The sequence below is a fragment of the Rattus norvegicus genome, chromosome 1, assembly GCF_036323735.1.
Source record: "Rattus norvegicus strain BN/NHsdMcwi chromosome 1, GRCr8, whole genome shotgun sequence".
NCBI lineage: Eukaryota > Metazoa > Chordata > Mammalia > Rodentia > Muridae > Rattus > Rattus norvegicus.
The window spans coordinates 77,525,415-77,538,793 of record NC_086019.1 but is presented as its reverse complement, the minus strand read 5'-3'; the positions used below and the strand labels follow the sequence as shown (position 1 = coordinate 77,538,793).

At 41.4% G+C, this 13,379-nt stretch overlaps 1 long non-coding RNA gene across 3 annotated transcripts; it reads left to right on the top strand.

The window, feature by feature from the left end:
- Positions 1–2,768: 2,768 nt before the first annotated feature.
- Positions 2,769–13,098, top strand: Smokxl-ps8 (sperm motility kinase X like, pseudogene 8). 3 transcript variants are annotated; one of them, XR_010062965.1, is made up of 3 exons: positions 2,769–6,523; positions 7,512–8,806; positions 10,197–13,098. It is a non-coding gene; the product is annotated as a sperm motility kinase X like, pseudogene 8 (long non-coding RNA). The 3 variants fall into 3 exon arrangements; XR_010062966.1 differs by having other exon boundaries at positions 2,774–2,889; XR_010062964.1 differs by having other exon boundaries at positions 4,969–6,537; positions 12,047–13,098.
- The last annotated feature ends 281 nt before the right edge of the window (positions 13,099–13,379 follow it).

Sequence of the window (13,379 nt, the reverse complement as noted above, 5' to 3'; positions counted from 1 at the left end):
TTCTACAATCCAGGCTTACAAAGGATAATAAATGGTAAAGCCCAACATAAGGAGGCAAGCTACACCCTAGAAAAAGCAAGCAACTAATCGTCTTGCAACAAAACAAAAAGAAGACAAGCACACAAACATAATCCCACATCCAAACACGAATATAATAGGAAGGAACAATCACTATTCCTTAATATCTCTCATCATCAATGGACTCAATTCCACAATAAAAAGACACAGATTAACAAACTGGATATGCAATGAGGACCCAGCATTCTGCTGCCTACAGGAAAGACACCTCAGAGACAAAGACAGACATTACCTCAGAGTAAAAGGCTCGAAAATAACTTTCCAAGCAAATGGTCTGAAGAAACAAGATGGAGTAGCCATTCTAATATAGAATAAAATCTATTTTCAACCAAAAGTCATCAAAAAAGATAAGGAAGGACACTTCATACTCATCAAAGGAAAAATCTACCAAGATTAAATCTCAATCCTAAATATCTATGCTCCAAATACAAGGGCATCTACATACGTAAAAGAAACCTTACTAAAGCTAAGAGCACACATTGCTCCTCACACAATAATAGTAGGAGATTTCAACATTCCACTCTCATCAGTGGACAGATCATGGAAACAGAAATTAAGCAGAGACGTAGACAGACTAAGAGAAGTCATGAGCCAAATGGACTTAACATATATTTATAGAACATTCTATCCTAAAACAAAAGGATATACCTTCTTCTAACCACCTCATGGTACTTTCTCCAAAATTGACCATATAATCAGTCATAAAAAAGGCCTCAACAGATACAGAAAGATAGAAATAATCCCGTGTGTCCTATCAGACCACCACGGGCTAAAGCTGGTTTTCACTAACAATAAGAAGAGAATGCCCACATATACATGGAAGTTGAACAGTGCTCTACTCAATGATAACCTGGTCAACGAAGAAATAAAGAAAGAAATTAAAGACTTATTAGAATTTAATGAAAATTAAGGTACAATATATCCAAACTTATGGGACACAATGAAAGCTGTGCTAAGAGGAAAACTCATAGCTCTGAGTGCCTACAGAAAGAAACAGGAGAGAGCATATGTCAGCAGCTTGACAGCACACCTAAAAGCTCTAGAACAAAAAGAAGCAAATACACTCAGGAGGAGTAGAAGGCAGGAAATAATCAAACTCAGAGCTGAAATCAACTAAGTAGAAACAAAAAGGACCATAGAAAGAATCAACAGAACCAAAAGTTGGTTCTTTGAGAAAATCAACAAGATAGATAAACCCTTAGCCAGACTAACCAGAGAACACAGAGAGTGTGTCCAAATTAATAAAATCAGAAATGAAAAGGGAGACATAACTACAGAATCAGAGGAAATTCAAGAAAACTCATCAGATCCTACTACAAAAGCCTATATTCAACAAAACTTGAAAATCTGCAGGAAATGGACAATTTCCTAGACAGATACCAGGTATCAAAGTTAAATCACGAACAGATAAACCATTTAAACAACCCCATAACTCCTAAAGTAATAGAAGCAGTCATTAAAGGTCTCCCAACCAAAAAGAACCCAGGTACAGATGGGTTCAGTGCAGAATTCTATCAGACCTTCATAGAAGACCTCATACCAATACTATCCAAACTATTCCGCAAAATTGAAGCAGATGGAGTGCTACCAAATTCCTTCTATGAAGCCACAATTACTCTTATACCTAAACCACACAAAGACCCAACAAAGAAAGAACTTCAGGCCAATTTCCCTTATTAATATCAATGCAAAAATACTCAATAAAATTCTTGAACATTTTTGGGTTAAGATTTGACTAAGTGTCCTTCTCTTGTCCCCATAGATAGTAATCGTTTACCCTGGAGTGTCCTGGGAAACAGAGCATTGTGTCACAGCATCCTAGTGTCAGTCAGGAGCTACCATTTTATTCTTTTTACTCCAAACCTAAAATATGGAACTTATTTTCTTGAGTATGATTGAGGCAGGTTCTATGAACCAGCACTTATTATACAATGTTTATGTCCAAGTGAAAAGTGAGCCATGATGTTCACTTTTATACGAATGCTAACATGTGCCAATTGTTTTTTTTTTTGTCAACTTGACACAAGTAGGAAAATCTGGGGAAGAAGAGGAAACTTAATAGGTAAGTCTATGGGGAAGCATTATGTCTGATTTATGTCCCTGGGTATAAGGTCATGGCTCTGTAAATGTATATATGTGCATGCTCAGTCATGGAGAGCAAGCCCATAAGAAGCTGTACTCTATGGTATCTACCTCAGTTCTTGCCTCGAGTCCTGTCTTGAGTTCCTGCCCTGACTTCCAATCAGGCTGTGATTGGGAAGTAAAAGCCAAATAAACCCTTTCTTCCCCAAGTTGCATTTGTTTGTGGTGTTTGGAGTCCCAGCAGGAGAAAGCATATTAATACAGTGTGCAGAGTCAGTGAAGGATAGCAGTGTGCAGCCTGTTATAATTCAAAGGACTCCACCTAGTATTGCTAAAGTGAAAATCGTCTTTATTGGGGTTTGGATATCACCTAAGAAAGGATCACGTGCTTGAACATTGGTCCCTAGCGTGTGGCCCTGTTTGGAAAAGTTGTAGAAAATCTGGCAAATGTAGCCTTGGCAGGTCTCCACTGCCCCACTGACCAGCCTTTCCTGTCTTAAGGGCAGAATGTGAAGGCATCAGTGGGTTGTGCCCTGCCATCATCGCTCCATTTCAGCTCTGACCTCAAAGAGAACCATTATGAGGTCATTGCCCACTTACAGCTCTGGCCGAGGCTGCCTCTGTCCTCACAGCGAGTGCAGTTGCTGTTGGCTGGTTGGAGAGCATTTGGGTTTCTAGGCTGGTGAGCCACTGCGCTCGGATCTTTGTGAGTTGTTGAATCTGAACACAGTGAGTTTTCTTCTACGTTCCTATGTTTCAGTTTAGAGGTTTCTGTTTTCTGCTTTTAAACTAACTCTTCTAGTTCTTCGTTGAAATATGATTGGGAAATTTTTTATTGTCTTTGTTAATAGTTTTTTGACTTTGCTTTAAAAATGTCCTATTTTACATGTCTCTATTCCTTTAACTATATTGGAACATTAGTTTACACAACATGCTCATTCTCACAATGATATTTCCATATACGTACATGAAGAACTTTGATCACTTCCCCTCCCTGATCACACCTTCTATTGCCTGCCCCTTCCAAGTCCCCCAGTGTTTCCTTTTTTGTTCATACCCTTACTTTCCAAGTACAGGCCTAGTTATATCAAGTCCTCCTATTCACAGGACTGACTGGCAATATTGGATGGTCTCTTAAGGAAGGGCAGCAATGTGTCTCTGTGCTTTGGCAGAAAGTTTCCTTCTAGCTGGTTGGTTATCTTAGGATCTTCCTGGCAGTTCATGTTGGAGTCACCACACATTAAGCCCAAAATGCCTGGGACACCTGATAACAAGGAAGAAAAACCTGCTTGGTGTATTGTTTCAGGCACAGGGCCATGACCTCTTTTGGGGTCCAGTATGAGTACTGAGGCTTCAGGGTCTGCTTCTTTGGTGCAGGTACCTCATGTCAATTCTGCAACTATTCTTGGTACTTATCATTCTCCTGTTTATTTACTGTTCCTTCTCTTTCCTCTTTCCTTGATTATACCAGTATTTGGTAACTGGGCAAGACTTAGTAGGAGCTTGCTTGATGTCCAGAAGCTAGATATTACCAATAGTATTAAAGTGAAGGCTGTTCATGAGTTCAAGAGAAATGTATGTTACACTCAGTCAAGGTGAAAATAAGAGTAACCTAGAGCCGAGGGCAGAGATGAGTAAATCTGCAGCTGATCCTCCAGTCTTAGTCTAAATTCTATACAATAAAAACAGGACATTTTTATTACAAAACTGAGGATGAAATAGCATACAGATATTTCCCAGAAAATCGGCAATGGGTTCCTCGGGTTTAGGGAAGGTGGTGGCATCCCCTAGAAATTCTCGATACAGGTAAATAAGGATGTTTTTGTAGACAGGTGGGGTCCTGAAGACTGTAAGGTTAGCAGTATGACCTTATGTTTGCCCTTTTATGAAACCATACTGTCATATCTGAAACATGGTGACTCTGTAACCGCAATACTGCTGCCCCTGACCTAATTAGAGACTGGTGATCGGGAGATATAAAAACATTGTGCTTGCTACAAAACATTTATGTTTGAGATTGTATAGTTCCCTTTTTTTCTCTTCTCAATCTGTACAATTCTGTATCATAAGAAAATGTTGACACAGGAAAATTGAGAAGCATTTACCCAACCCCTTATAAATTTTGTAACCCAACTTCCTTGTATGATTGCAATAAATTACTGGGGTTGAGTTAAATCTATATGAACATTTCTGACTCTTGAGTTCAGAAGCTCTCATGGCTAAAAAGAACAGCCTGTTAGCATATATATGTATATGTATATGTATATGTATATGTATATGTATATGTATATGTATATGTATATGTATATGTATATGTATATGTATATGTATATGTATATGTATATGTATATGTATATGTATATGTATATGTATATGTATATGTATATGTATATGTATATGTATATGTATATGTATATGTATATGTATATGTATATGTATATGTATATGTATATGTATATGATGTATATGTATATGATGTATATGTATATGTATATGTATATGTATATGTATATGTATATGTATATGTATATGCATATGATGTATATGTATATGTATATGTATATGATGTATATGTATATGTATATGTATATGTATATGTATATGTATATGTATATGATGTATATGTATATGTATATGTATATGATGTATATGTATATGTATATGTATATGTATATGTATATGTATATGTATATGTATATGTATATGATGTATATGTATATGTATATGTATATGTATATGTATATGATGTATATGTATATGTATATGTATATGTATATGTATATGTATATGTATATGTATATGTATATGATGTATATGTATATGTATATGTATATGTATATGTATATGTATATGTATATGTATATGATGTATATGTATATGATGTATATGTATATGTATATGTATATGTATATGTAAATGTATGTATATTCTCAATTGTGTGTTTTCTTATTCGCCTACCAAGTATCCCTAGTCTGTGACAACCCCAGACTCATGTCAAGGCTGGACCATGGTAAGTTCAAAAGTCATGATGCCATGCAAGGGCCAAAGGAATGATCAGATCCCATTCTGTTCCTGCTAATTCTGGAAGTGGGCAACTGAAACGACTTTAAGAACAGAATAAATGTAAATCTTTTTTTCTTCCTCCCCCCTAAATGTAAGTCTTAAGAGGGCCAGATTTGTGCTTCCTTGAAGAACTTTCCTGGCTGGCACATACCATAGTTTGTCCCTCCAACTACTTGGGTCACGGTCATTCCTTGAGGTATCTTCTGTCTTAAGGTGGGTGAATGTTGTACAAAAGCTAGTGATTTACCAGGCACAGGAGAGGGGTCAATAATAATTTTGAAGCAAAGGATCAAGCTCATGCCTTTGAGCTGTGCTGTCCAAAGAACTCAAAGAACATGTGAAGGAACAAAACCTGCCTAGTGCTGGCATAGTCTGTCTAGCACTTCACAGACTCCCTTACAAACTCCTGTCCCTTTGGAAAAACAGAGGGGAATTGTTAGTGTCTCTGGATCCTGGGCTTTGGGGAGATGTCTCAGGCCTCATGGGGAACATGGGATGGATGGTGTCCTCTTCCTCTCAGACCCACAGGTGTTAGTCTCAAACCCTGGGGTACCACGGCAAACAGTATTTTGTCTTGACTTCCAATGTAGTAAGTAGCTACCATCCTTTAGCACCCATCAATGTTCGTTTATAAACTCAAATAATACTCAAATAATAATTGAGTACTTTGAGAGTGTAGACCTGAGTTACTACAAAGTTATCATAAAGGCTGGGGTCAAAGCAGAACACTGTCCATCTAGAAACCAAGGAATACCAGAGCCCATAACTGAGGGAGAACCAAAAATCTGGAGCCCATCCATCATTCTCAGGATTCTGTGTTAACAAGGAAATTGTTCTTGTTAAAGTTAGAGTGTCAAAAGTTCCACAGAGTGTCAAGTGTTTGAACATAGTTCCCACCAGGGGGTGCCATTTGGGAGAAATTAAGGATCTTAAGCAGTGGGCCTAACAGGAAGAAGTGGATCACCGGCAACATTGGGGACAGATCTTTGAGTGTAACCAGCTCTCTACTGCCCCACTGACCAAGATCATTCTTCCTGTACTTTGAGACAGAATGTGAGCAAACCCAGTGGGTTGTGCCTAGACACCATTGGTCCATTTCCTGCTCTGATCTCACCAGGAACCATTGTTGGGAATGATAGACACCTGCCCACTTAGAGCTCTAACTGAGGCTGCCTCTTGCCATTACAGATTTGAAGCTGTAGGTTGGTTGGAAACCAACTGGAATTTGATGCTGTTAAGTGATTATACTTGGACTTTGTGAGCTTTGAATCCTGAAGCAGTTTCTCTCCACTATGACAAGGTTTTTTGGTTTCGGTTTGTGTATTTGCTTGCTTGTTTTATGCATATACTTTTCCATGCTTTTATTATCTCCCATTTTACTTTTAATTGTTTTAAGTTATATTTGATAAGTTAGAACCTTTTCTGTTTTCATTTACGTGTAGGTGTATTTTTGCCTTCATGTGTGTCTGAGCACCATCTCCCTGGTCCCAGCTGTGGAGGTCAGAAGAGGGACTCAGATTTTCAGGAACCAGAATTACATTTGGTTGTGAGCCTCTTTTCATACACCTGGAATTAAAACAATAACATGTTCACATACCATAACTGGGTTTTAAAACAAACCAAAAGTCTCACTACAACTACCTGTACTTCCATTTCCAGGGAATCTGATGCCCTCTCTGACCTTTAAAGGTCATAAATAACATTATTTAAAGACTTGTATTAGTATTTTAAGCGACATGTAGTGTCTGTGAGTGTGTTTTATGGGTCTGCTTAGAGGTCAGAGGTGTAAGATGTCCTAGAGCTGAACTTACAGCAGTTGTGAACCAACTGACCTGGGTCCTGAGAACCAAATGCAGTTCCTCTGCAGGAGTAGCTGATATTCTGGACTCCAGAAATAGCTCCTCAGCCTGGACACTGTGGTTTTTGGAGGGTCTGTTCTCTTATCTACTCTTCTTGAGCCTGATTTTCTTAGTGCATTGGCTCACAGTGAATGCTGAGATCGGGGGGGGGGGGTAGGATGGTTGTCTTTTCCAATGAGCGGCTCTTACTATCTTTGATCCTTTGTTTTGTTCTTTCAGTTTGCAATTGATTCCTATTGACCTGATCCTTGTCATAGTTGTATCTACTGCTTTAGAAGGTGTTTTGTTCTTCTCTTTCCAAGCATTTAAAGTACCTGACTAGGTTGTCTGACATATTTTTGACCCTTTTTTTGATAAGAAATAATTTGTAGTTGTAAACATTACCTTGGGCCTGATTTTAAAACTTTTTTTAAAAAAATTTCTCCCTAGAGCTTGGTTCTAGTCAAGTCATGAGAGCCTGATGATGCAGCAGGATCTGAAGGTCTGCTCCTTGATTGAGGAAAACTTCTCCATTGGACGAAAGAAACTTTTCAGTGGTGAAACAGACCTTCCATATCACCACATTGACCTCTGTGTCTGTAAAAATTCTTCGAAACATCAAGAAGTACACCTCACTGCTCTGCAAGGATGCCAGGATTATGAAAATCCTTAGCCATTCTAACATTATCAAGCGTTTCATGTGGTCCAGAGAAGAGCGATCACTTACAAGGTGATGGAGTGTGCCTCAGAGGGAGAGCTACTAGATCTCATCATTGAAGGCGGTCTTTAGAGGAGAGCTAGTCTTGGAGACTGTTTGTTCAGATAGTACATGCTGTGCAGTACTGCCACAACAATCACATTGACCATTGAGACACAAAGGCCAGCTATTTTGACTGATTACAGGGGCAAACCCAAGATGTCTGATTTTGGCCTTGCCGCTAAAGTAATTCCTAGGCAGAAACTGGCAAATTTCTGTGGCACATTGCCCTACTGTGCCTCAGAACTCTTGTAAGCAGAGGTGTAAGAGGGCTACCCAGTGGATATCTGTAGTTTAATGGTCCTCCTTTTCCTCATGTTGTCTGGGAGCCTGCCTTTCTAAGGCAGGTCTTTTGAGGAGGTGATCCTTGCTGCAAACTTCAGCATTCCTCCTCATGTTTCCATTGATATTTTCAATGTCGTCATTGAAATGCTAATGATCAATCCCAGCAAGAGGCTCAACATTCACCAAATCAAGACACACCCCATGATCAGGGACTGTGAGTCATGTTTACCACCTACTTCCACACAGGTTTTCCCAGACACTCCAAGCCCTAGCAATGTCAGGAGCATGAGAGTCATTGCATATAAGCCTGACAGGAATATGTCCTCCTGCACACCTCAGGAGGAGCTCTGTGGATCCCTGCAGGCACCTAAGATTTATACCCTCACAGGCTTCTCCCCTGGGTATACTTTGGAGAAAGACGCCCTCATGGAGGAAAAGAACCTCACCCAGGAAGATGCCATCAAATAGGAAAAGGCTCCTTCAGAATGTCTCCATCATTTAGGAAGAGCTCATTACTGATGTCCATCCTCAGGATGTAGGCTGAACTTGCCCTCATACCTGGCAACATCACTGGATGGGGGTGAGGAAGACAATCATGAACTCTCTGAAACCTCTGCTGCTGCTGCCACAACCAAAAAGAAGTCATCTCCCATAAGAACCTGGCTCTGAGGAAAGGAGATCTTGGAGTCATCTTCAAGACCAGGTGGGCACAAGTCCTCATTCTTTTTATCCATATTCTCTCTTGTCCTTTGTGACAAATGAAGCAAGTGTCCACTTGTGGTACATTTAGGAACTTGATATGTCACTTCAGAAAGACCAATTCAATAGAAACCCCTGAAAGACCACCTCATGTTTGCTGATCCAGAATTGGACAGCAGAGATGCTGATTAAAGCAGGGAGAGAGGAGGGTGGGGGTATGTCCAAAGGAAGCAGAGAGTCATTGGCAAACCAGTGGGGTGCTACGGCTCTGAAGGGCCAGCCCTGTATGCCCCTTGTGCATCCAAGTTACTAAGAGCCTCTCTCCTGTTTCTTTCTGCTTTTAACTCTGGAAGAGGACTAACCACATTTCCATCGCTTGTGAGCCATGTGTTGGTGGTTGGCTTGGCTGAGAATCAGACAGCCTTTCAGGGGATCCAGGTGTCCAGAAGTCAGTGTGTTCATAGGCCCCTCTGCTCCTGGGGACAGAAAGAGATGTCCACAGCAGCACAGATATGTCCAGATAAAATCCCAGGCAGGAAGGCCTAGCTTTTCACTGGGTTTTGCTCAGAGGAGAGAGCTAAGGTACAAAAGTGCTCCAAAGTTGTATATGGAACAGTAGCCCTGTGACCTCTTCTCCAGCCTCCTCATCAGAAATTATTCTATAGGAAGTGGCTGTCCTTTGCTCTCTGTTTCTTGCAGGGAACATGGTTTTCTTCATGAGGTAGAATTCTCTTTCTAGAAAAATCTCCCTTCCCAGTCTGTCCCACCTGACCCCAAATGGGTTCCCAGTTTGAGAATGAGGCCTGAAAGTGTCTCTGTGAGTCCTCTAGGGGGCAGCCTCCTATCAACCTTTTACAACCCCCAACCCAGCCTTATGCCCCTGCAAAAGCCATCACAGGTTACCTTGCTGGAGTCTTCAGAACCAACTCAGAGCAAAGCTTATGTAAAACATAGCTGTGGAGTGACTCCAGAGGCAGCTTTGCCATCTCTCCCGACCAATTCTGTCCTCTAGTTCCTCACCTCCTGCCTCTCTATACTTCTTTGTTTTAGTCCATCATTTGCCTTGTAAACAGGGTTCAGACTCAGCACCAAGTTCCACACTGTGTGGAACCAGGGGTTGTGACCAGGGTCAAACTAGAAACCCTTATGATCGGGCAGCAACCTGCTGTGCTGCTGTGGCCCTGCCTTATGCCAGCTTCAGGCCTCTACCTGGAGTCTGCACCCAGATGTAGATATCTGCAACATTGCTTCCATTTTTATGAGTATTTGCACATTGCTTGTACTTGCCCAGGTAAGCATCCTTGCATGTCCTTTGAGATAGCTTCTGGGAAGCTTTCCTGTCCCTTTCACTTTGACATTGGTAACATGTCATCTCCTGTGTTCTTCCTCTCTAGATTGTGCCAACATCACTCAAAGCATGAGGCACATAGAAACCTGAGTTACAGACATGGATGGTCCCTCCAACAAAATGTCTGCCATCATTTTGAACACAAGACCACAAGGGTCCTGGCATCGTATTCCTGCTGGGATTTCTGTTGAATTCATCAGCATGACCCTACAGCATTCTACTGTTGTAAAACACAATCTTATTTAGTACCTTCATGGTCCACTGAGAAACACTAAACTCTTGTAGGACAGATATATGCACTTACCCCAATCTGAAAAGAGATGGGTGTCTTAGTCCACTCTGTGGCAGGAAGAGCACCATTGGACCCAATGCTCACCAATCCACAATGAACAACTCTGGGAAAGTTTATTTCACAAGTTCTGTGCTGGCCTTAGCTACTGGAACAGACTGAGATACTCAGACAAAACCAAGGAGGACTTCTCAGCAACTCTGATCAGTCTGGCTGGAATCATCATTTTTCCTTGCCATCCATGCACTTGAGTCTGAAACCCCTGGCGAGTCCATGTCTCTCTCTGTGTCTCTGTTCCTGTCCCGTCTTGTACATGAACAACTTCCAGGCAGGCAGGTCTCGAGTGCTCTTTCATAAAATGGACCCCTAGGGAATTGTGAAACACTGGAGCTGGCCATAAATGTCAAACACAAAACACAAACATAAAATTTAAAATCACAATTGATGGAAAGAGATATAGGAAATTAAAACCAACAGACAAACAGCTCCAACAACAACAACAACAACAACAACAACAACAGCAGCAGAAACAACAACAACAGCAACAACAACAAGAAAAATCCATGAAAATGTCACTCTTAATAATAGACACACAGGGGCTGGAGAGATGGCTCAGTGGTTAAGAGCACTGACTGCTCTTCCAGAGGTCCTGAGTTAAAATCCCAGCAACCACATGGTGGCTCACAACCATCTGTAATGGGATCTGATGCCCTCTTCTGGTATGTCTGAAGATGGCTACAGTGTACTTACATACATAAAGTAAATAAATAAAATCTTTAAAAAATAATAGACTCACAGAACCATGCCAAGGGAACATATTCCACATACAACAAAAGATAGAAATTGATTTTTATTCACTGATATGTTCAGATGTCTGAGGCACACTTCCATTTTATATTCTGACATTTGGTTCTTTCTACTTTGGTTAGGAAGAATAGTATTTCTGCTGTGGTTTTAGTGTTCACATTATCTTATCTATAACTCAAATGGAATGGAACTCAGGACATAACCCAGATTGGCTTTTAGTTCCTGTGGATCCCGCTGCCTCAGTTCCTCCTTAGGTGCACTGTAATGATGTTAGCATTTGTGGTTTACTTAGGGTCTCATATGTCCCAACAGGCTACTATGTAGCCAAACATGACCTTGAGCAGGATCCTCATCTTCCTGTCTCTGTATTGCCAGTGCAGAGATATTAGCTTTGAGCACTCTGTCCTGTCAAGTATCAAAAGTTCAAGGCCAGTGTAGGTAAGAGTGACTTATAGGTGGAGTGGTATCCTGTTTGAAAAGGACATGCACACTCTAAATATGTAGAACTATCATATTTAATGTCTGGGACTTGGGAGATGTGTATGGGTAAAGTGTCACAGTGCAACAAAAGGACCCTGCAAAAACCAGACATGGGTCCCTAGAGTTGACCCAGTGCCACAGCTCTCTGTGCCTGGATTCCACTGGCAGAGAGATGGTCTCCCAGGAGTGCTGACATACCTGAGAGCTGAGGAACCTGCCTGGATCCCTCAGGACAGGAGATGCAGGAAGCATACTGGGATGAGATCCTGGATTCCCTCTGTGCCTGGAGCTGATCCTGTGCCATATTTCTCTATACCCAGATCCCATGAGGAAAGAGCTATTCTTCCAAGACAGCTGACACACAGATTTACAGGAGGGTCAAGCCACTGTCAGAGACAGCAGGACCAGAGATATCCAGATGGCAAGAGGCAAGTGCCAGAACCTAAGCAACAGAAACCAAGGCAACTTGGGATTTTCAGAAGGCCAGTTCCCACACCACAGCAAGTCCAGGATACCTCAACACACAGGTAAAGCAAGATCATGATTTAAAATCACATCTCATGATGATGGTAGAGGACTTGAAGAAGGACATAAATAACTTCCTTAAATAAATAAGGACATGGTTTCTGCCTGTGCCAGGAACTGAACTGAACCAGTCCCACAGCTCCCTGCACCCAAATCCCCTGGGGGAGAGACCTGGACCCTCAGAAGGGCAGACATTCCTGAGGCCTCAGGGAAGACAACTACTTCTGCCCACATCCCTGACCCAAGAGGAACCTGTCTAAGTGCCCTCTGTGCTTTCCGGGCACAGGGACCAAGGAACACTCAGGGGCAGAGACCTTCTGGGATTCTGCATATGCTACGAGCTGAAAGCCAGTCTCCAGGAGCACCTACAAACCTGAGAGTAGAGGTAAGACCAACTTTTCTGTCCATAGCAACCCATCTGGGAGGCTTCAGGTCACACAAACCCAGTAGCAGCTCTCTGCTCCCATATCCAGCTGAAAGACAACAGGAGTGCTGACACAGGCTTACAGGAGGGTCAAGCCACTGTCAGAGACAGCAAGACAAGCTAACACTAGAGACAACTTGATGGCAAGAGGCAAGCACAGGAACCTAAGCAACAGAAAACCAGATTACTTGGCATCAGTAGAATCCAAATCTCTCACCAAAGCAAATACTGGATACCCAAACACACTAGAAAAGCAAGATTTGGATTTAAAAAATCATATCTCATGGTGATGATAGAGGACTTTAAGATGGACATAAATAACTCTCTTAAAGAAATATAGGACAACACAGGTAAACAAGTAGAATCCCTTAAAGATGAAGCACAAAATCCCTTAAAGAATTACAGTAAAACACAACCAAACATGTGAAGGAATTGAACAAAATAATCTAGGATTTAAAAATGGAAATAGAAACAATAAAGATGAAAAGTTCTCAGGGAGAACTTTCCCTCGGGATGGAGACCCTCCAACTCAATGACCAGACCGAGACCACAGGATGCAATCAGCAAGAGGATTAGGTTTATTGTCGGGATACACAGGCACCTGTGGGCGCTTCAGTCACTCGGGGAACTGGCGCACCCCACGGAACCAAGGATGGGCTTTTTATAGGATTCTGGGGAGCAGAAGCAAGCATACAGAAGCAGAC